General features: G+C 39.1%; 1 pseudogene; it reads right to left on the bottom strand.

The window, feature by feature from the left end:
• Window positions 1–300: 300 nt before the first annotated feature.
• On the bottom strand, window positions 301–795 carry LOC141424885 (ADP-ribosylation factor-like protein 5A pseudogene; annotated as a pseudogene).
• Between the last annotated feature and the right edge of the window lie 6,307 nt (window positions 796–7,102).

The raw sequence follows: 7,102 nt of genomic DNA, 5'->3' as shown, positions 1-7,102 counted from the left end.
TTTTTAGGTGTCTTACCTATCCTCACCCCTCCCTTGTGTGCTCTCGCTTTTATCATGTGCTCATAGTCCAATCCCCTTGTTGTGTTTGCCCTTGATCTAATAATGTACTTTTGAAGGAACTAATGAGAAAGCAAATTATAAGGTCAGACGTCATCACTGTTTTCAAATTAGTAGTCTCAACTTTACTTCCTATAAAAAAGTTTAATCTATTATAAATATATGTAAACCATTAAGTTTTACAACTTTCAGGCAAAGTCCTGTCCTTAGATTATACAGTCTATGAGAAAATGTTAGTACAGATCAACTGAGCTTAGGTAGTGACATGAACCATTCATACCCTTGGCAAAATCCCTCTTCAGTAAGAGCACAGCATGCCTGGATATCCACTGGTGATTTTAGTAGGAGTTAGCTTCACAAACTAGGAGATTCTGCTACAGCATGTGTTCTCTAACACCTCGTTTATTAGCAAAAATCAGCAATTCAGCTTTCCTTAGGTCCTTGTGTCCTAAGGAAACATTTCATAGAGTCCACAACTATTACAAAATTTGTGTTAGCATAGTAAGTGTTCTAGGAAGAACAAAGGTATGCTTGGCCATCAATATCCCCCACTAGGAAATGAGTATTATTAATCAGTCTCTTCTATGTTTCTTCTTGTTGTAGGGATGTACGTTCAACTTCATCCACAGAAAATTGGTAAAGGATGGTAGTTTTCCCTACATTATCCAACCCAACAATGATAACTTCTTGCTCCTGGCAATTGAACATTCTCTATAGCTTAATGAAGAGAATTCCCATTTTCAGGCAACAGACCCCATCCAGCCACCTGGGCCCCCTGGCCTGCCCTGGTTAAGGCCTCCACCTCTGTAGCTATTGCTCCCCTGCTGGCCTCCCATCTGCCTGCTTCCAGGGAACCCAAGGGAGGCAAAGCCCAGGCTGCCTTGCTGGGAACAAGTCCCCACCAGCATCTCCCCTTTTCCACTCCCCAGGTTTTCTCCTGCCTCACTGTGGTTTTGATTCCCATTTTCTTAATGATGAATATGTTGAGAATCTTTCTATGGGCTGCTTGTTTTCATTTGCAGATCACCTTTGGGAAAGTGTCTACTGAAGCACTTTACACATTTTTGCATAGGGTTGTATTTTGTTGTTAAATATAGGATTTCTTTTTTTTAATTTTTATTTTATTCATATGTGTATACAATGATTGGGTCATTTCTCCCCCCTTACGCCCGCCCCGTCTCTTACCCCCCCTCCCTCCCTTAGCCCCCCTTATCCCTTGCTACCCAGCAGAAACTATTTTGCCCTTATCTCTAATTTTGTTGAAGAGAGAGTATAAGTAATAATAGGAAGGACCAAGGTTTTTTGCTAGTTGAGTAAGGATAGCTATACAGGGAGTTGACTTGCATTGATTTCCTGTGTATGTGTATTACCATCTAAGTTAATTCTTCTTGAACTAACCTTTTCTCTAGTTCCTGGTCCCCTTCTCCTATTGGCCTCGTTGCTTTAAAGTATCATTTTTAGTTTCTCTGCATTGAGGGCAACAAATGCTATCTAGTTTTTTAGGTGTCTTACCTATCCTTATACTTCCCTTGTGTGCTCTTGCTTTATCATGTGATCAAAGTTTAATCCCCTTGTTGTGTTTGCCTTTGATCTAATGTCCACATATGAGGGAGAACATACGATTTTTGGTCTTTTGGGCCAGGTTAACCTCACTCAGAATGATGTTCTCCAATTCCATCCATTTACCAGAGAATGAGAACATTTTGTCCTTCTTCATGGCTGCATAAAATTCCATTGTGTATAAATACCACATTTACTTAATCCATTCATCAGTGGTGGGGCATCTTGGCTGTTTCCATAGCTTGGCTATTGTGAATAGTGCTACAATAAACATGGATGTGCAGGTGCCTCTGGAGTAACCTGTGTCACAGTCTTTTGGGTATATCCCCAAGACTGGTATTGCTGGCTCATATGGTAGATCAATGTTTAGCTTTTTAAGTAGCCTCCAAATTTTTTTCAAGAGTGGTTGTACTAGTTTACATTCCCACCAGCAGTGTAAAAGGGTTCCTTTTTCTCACATTCTCCCCAACACCTGTTGTTAGTGGTGTTGCTAATGGCTATTCTAACAGGGGTGAGGTGGAATCTTAGCGTGGTTTTAATTTGCATTTCCTTTATTGCTAGGGATGGTGAGCATTTTTTCATGTGTTTTTTGGCCATTTGAATTTCTTCTTTTGAGAAAGTTCTGTTTAGTTCACTTGCCCATTTCTTTATTGTTTTGTTAATTTTGGGAGAATTTAGTTTTTTAAGTTCCCTATATATTCTGGTTATCAGTCCTTTGTCTGATGTGTAGCTGGCAAATATTTTCTACCACTCTGTGGGTGTTCTCTTCAGTTTAGAGACCATTTCTTTTGTTGAGCAGAAGGTTTTTAGTTTTATGAAGTCCCATTTATCTATGCTATCTCTTAGTTGCTGAGGTGCTGGAGTTCCACTGAGAAAGTTCTTACCTATACCTATTAATTCCAGAGTATTTCCTACTCTTTCCTGTACCAACTTTAGAGTTTATGGTCTGATATTAAGATCCTTGATCCATTTTGAGTTAATATTGGTATAGGGTGATATACATGGATCCAGTTTCAGTTTTTGCAGACTGCTAACCAGCTTGCCCAGCAGTTTTTGTTGAAGAGGCTGCTATTTCTCCATCATATATTTTTAGTGCCTTTGTCAAAGACAAGTTGGTTATAGTTGTATGGCTTCATATCTGGGTCCTCTATTCTGTTTCACTGGTCTTCATGTCTGTTTTTGTGCCAGTACCATGCTGTTTTTATTGTTATTGCTTTGTAATATATTTTGAAGTCAGGTATTGTGATACCTCCAGTGTTGTTCTTTTGACTGAGTATTGCCTTGGCTCTTTGTGGCCTCTTGTGTTTCCATATAAACATTATGTTTATTGATTTTCATATTTTGAACCAACCCTGCATCCCGGGATGAAGCCTACTTGGTCGTGGTGAGTGATCTTTTTGATGTGTTGTTGAATTCAGTTTGCCATTATTTTATTGATGATTTTTGCATCAATGTTCATTAGGGAGATTGGCCTATAGTTCTCCTTTTTGGAGGTGTCTTTGCCTGGTTTTGGGATAAGTGTATTACTGGCTTCATCAAATGTGTTAGGCAGTTTTCCTTCCCTTTCTATTTCATGGAACAGTGTCAGGAGGTTTGGTATCAGTTCTTCTTTAAAGGTCTGATAGAATTTAGCAGAGAATCCATCAGGTCCTGGACTTTTCTTTTTGGGGAGACTCTTGATTGCTGCTTCAATTTCATTTTGTGTTATAGGTCTATTCAGGTGATTAATTTCCTCTTGGTTCAGTTTTGGATGATCATATGTATCTAGAAATTTGTCCATTTCTTTAAGATTTTCAAACTTATTTGAATATAGGTTCTTGAAGTAATCTTTGATGATTTCCTGGACTTCCATGGTGTTACTTGTTATCTCCCCTTTTGCATTCCTGATTCTACTAATTTGGGTTTTTTCTCTCCTCATTTTAGTCAGGTTTGCCAGGGGTTTGTCAAAGACAGACCAAAGAACCAACTTTTTGTTTCATTAATTCTTTGTATGGTTTTTTTGGTTTCTATTTCATTGATTTCAGCTCTTATGTTCATTATTTCTCTCCTTCTATTTGTTTTGGGTTTTGCTTGTTCTTGCTTTTCTAGGAGTTTGAGATGTATCATTAGGTCATTGATTTGGAATCTTTCAGTCTTTTTAATATATGCACTCTTGGTTATAAATTTTCCTCTCAGGACTGCCTTTGCTGTGTCCCACAGGTTCCAGTAGGTTGTGTTTTCATTTTCATTGACTTCCAGGAACTTTTTAATTTCCTCTTTTTAAATACAGGATTTCTTTACATTTGATTTGAAAATATTTTCTATCATTCAGTGGACTGTCTTCATTTTCTTCTCATTTTTGGTTTCCTTGTGTACATGGTTCATATAAGGATACAACATTATTCTTTTACTTTGGGTATTTGGGTTTTTCCCTTCTTGTCTACTTTATCTCTTGGTCAGTGTCAGGTCTCTACCTCTCCCATTCCTCTGGGACTTGGACATTGACACTTTGGCTTGTGTGGTTGAGCCTGAGTTCTTTCTGTTTACCACAGACTATGGTTGGGCTGTGAGTGAGTTTCCAGTGTCTTGTGTTCTCTGTGCATGGTCAGCATGGCCACTTGGGCATCTCTGTTGCCAGGGAAGCTTCAGAAAATTCTCTCTAGGATCTTCCCAGTTCACTTTTCGTGCAACCCCCTGGTCAAGCATTGAGTTCCAGCCTTTTGCTCTTTACTCCTCTCAGGGTTGGAAAAGGGAGGAATGAAATCAGAGCTTGGACCTTGGTGTCTAGAAGTGATTAATCTGCAGGGTCTGTCTTGGAAGACGAGAGAAAAGCTTCACCAGCTGAGAGTGGTACTGCCTTTTCTTCTCTTCTCCATATTACTCACATATTGTAATGGTCACCTGCTATGTACCAGGCAGTGTGCTAGCTGTTGAGGCACAAATACAAGAAATACCCACAGAGACTGGGTTTAAGAAATTCCTCATCAAATGTTAAGTAGTTGTGGCTGGTTGTAATATTATTCTAACTTAGTAATGGGAAAATAATTAAGAATAGGTAAAGTGATGTGTTCAGAGAAAACCAGCTATTGAAATTCCATGGAGGGATAGAATTCTTTTCCATTGGACTCCAAAACTGCTCACTCCAGCTGCCTCTGAAATGTCTCCTGGGTTTATGATCCAGAGTGACTCTGCTGGTGGATGGAGCAATGAACTTGGACTTAGCTCAAAGCCTAGGTTGGTCTCATTGCATAGTAGCCAGCAACTTATTCAATCTGAGCTCAGTGCCTTCTTTTCTAAGGTGGTATGATAATCCCTTTTCCAAATACCTTATAAGGTGGTTCATTCTTTCAGTTATCCAATTATTTATTGTGCCAATAGTCCAGTGAGTAGTTTGGAAAACAAAATTGATAAAATATGATAAGGCTGTACTGGAGGAATAAAATATATGTCAGGGAAGGAAAGGTTAAAATAGAAGAATGATGTCTGATAAGGTGAATAGGAGTTTTCCCAGATGAAGGGCACTCGATAGAGGAATGGTCATCAAAACTGTCTTACAGAGCAAGGAATGGGAACACGTTCATCTTCAGGTTCCTCATGCACATATTGTTCATAATTATCTCCTCCAAGGACAAATCCAATGTAGCATGCAGAGAGTAAGACACAAAAAGTATTTTAGGAAGACTCCCTTTGCAGCAACATTCTCCCAGGGGCTAGGAATTTGCTCCTAACCTGATCTCTCATCCATCCAAATACTTTTCCCCTATACCCTCCTTCTTTGTTTACCTCATGATGTGTGATTTATTACACAACCCATGAGGCCAGAGTTCTTTTCTTTTTTCCTTGAGCTTTGTCAAAATGCCAAGGGCAAAAGGGCATGGAGGTATTATTGCCCCATTCCATTCAACTTTACCCTGTCCTGGGATTATTTTCTGTCCTCCAATATTTATTGAAAGAATCAATGACTGACTGAAATGATAAGAGGTCCAATAAAGTATTTGGAAATGAGAATATCATCCTGCATATCCTTCACAACAGGGATTTTTTAAAAAAATTTTATTTTATTCATATGTGCATACAATGTTTGGGTCATTTCTCCCCCCTTCCCCCACACCCTCCCTTACCCCCATGCCCCCTTCCTCTCTCCCCCACCCCCTCGCTACATGGCAGAAACTATTTTCCCCTTATCTCTAATTTTGTTGAAGAGAGAGTATTAGCAATAATAGGAAGGACAAAGGGTTTTTGCTAGTTGAGATAAGGATAGCTATACAGGGAGTTGACTCGCATTGATTTCCTGTGTATGTGTATTACCATCTAAGTTAATTCTTCTTGAACTAACCTTTTCTCTAGTTCCTGGTCCCCTTTTCCTATTGGCCTGTTGCTTTAAAGTATCTTCTTTAGTTTCTCTGCATTGAGGGCAACAAATGCTATGTAGTTTTTTAGGTGTCTTACCTACCCTCATACCTCCCTGTGTGCTCTCGCTTTATCATGTGATCAAAGTTCAATCCCCTTGTTGTGTATGCCCTTGATCTAATGTCTGCATTTGAGGGAGAACATATGATTTTTGGTCTTTTGGGCCAGGCTAATCTCATTCAGAATGATGTTCTCCAATTCCATCAATTGGAGAATGATAACATTTCATTCTTCTTCATGGCTGCATAAAATTCCATTGTGTATAGATACCACATTTTCTTAATCCATTCGTCAGTGCTGGGGCATCTTGGCTGTTTCCATAACTTGGCTATTGTGAATAGTGCCACAATAAACATGAGTGTGCAGGTGCCTCTGGAGTAACCTGTGTCACAGTCTTTTGGGTATATCCCCAAGACTGGTATTGCTGGATCATATGCTGTTTTTGGAGGCTTTTTAAGTAGCCTCCAAATTTTTTTCAGAGTGGTTGTACTAGTTTATATTCCCACCAGCAGTGTAAGAGGGTTCCTTTTTCCCCCGAATCCTCGCCAACACCTGTTGTTAGTGGTGTTGCTGATGATGGCTATTCTAACAGGGGTGAGGTGGAATCTTAGCGTGGTTTTAATTTGCATTTCCTTTATTGCTAGAGATGGTGAGCATTTTCTTATGTGTTTTTTGGCCATTTGAATTTCTTCTTTTGAGAAAGTTCTGTTTAGTTCACTTGCCCATTTCTTTATTGGTTCAATAATTTTGGGAGATTGGTTTTTTAAGTTCCCTATATATTCTGGTTATCAGTCCTTTGTCTGATGTGTAGCTGGCAAATATTTTCTCCCACTCTGTGGGTGTTCTCTTCAGTTTAGAGACCATTTCTTTTGATGAACAGAAGCTTTTTAGTTTTATGAAGTCCCATTTATCTATGCTATCTCTTATTTGCTGTGCTGCTGGGGTTTCATTGAGAAAGTTCTTACCTATACCTACTAACTCCAGAGTATTTCCTGCTCTTTCCTGTACCAACTTTAGAGTTTGTGGTCTGATATTGAGATCCTTGATACATTTTGAGTTAATATTGGTATAGGGTGATATACATGGATCTAGTTTC

Source organism: Castor canadensis, chromosome 7, assembly GCF_047511655.1.
Source record: "Castor canadensis chromosome 7, mCasCan1.hap1v2, whole genome shotgun sequence".
Classification (NCBI taxonomy): domain Eukaryota; kingdom Metazoa; phylum Chordata; class Mammalia; order Rodentia; family Castoridae; genus Castor; species Castor canadensis.
The sequence above is the reverse complement of the archived record's forward strand: the minus strand, read 5'-3'. Positions and strand labels throughout refer to the sequence as shown.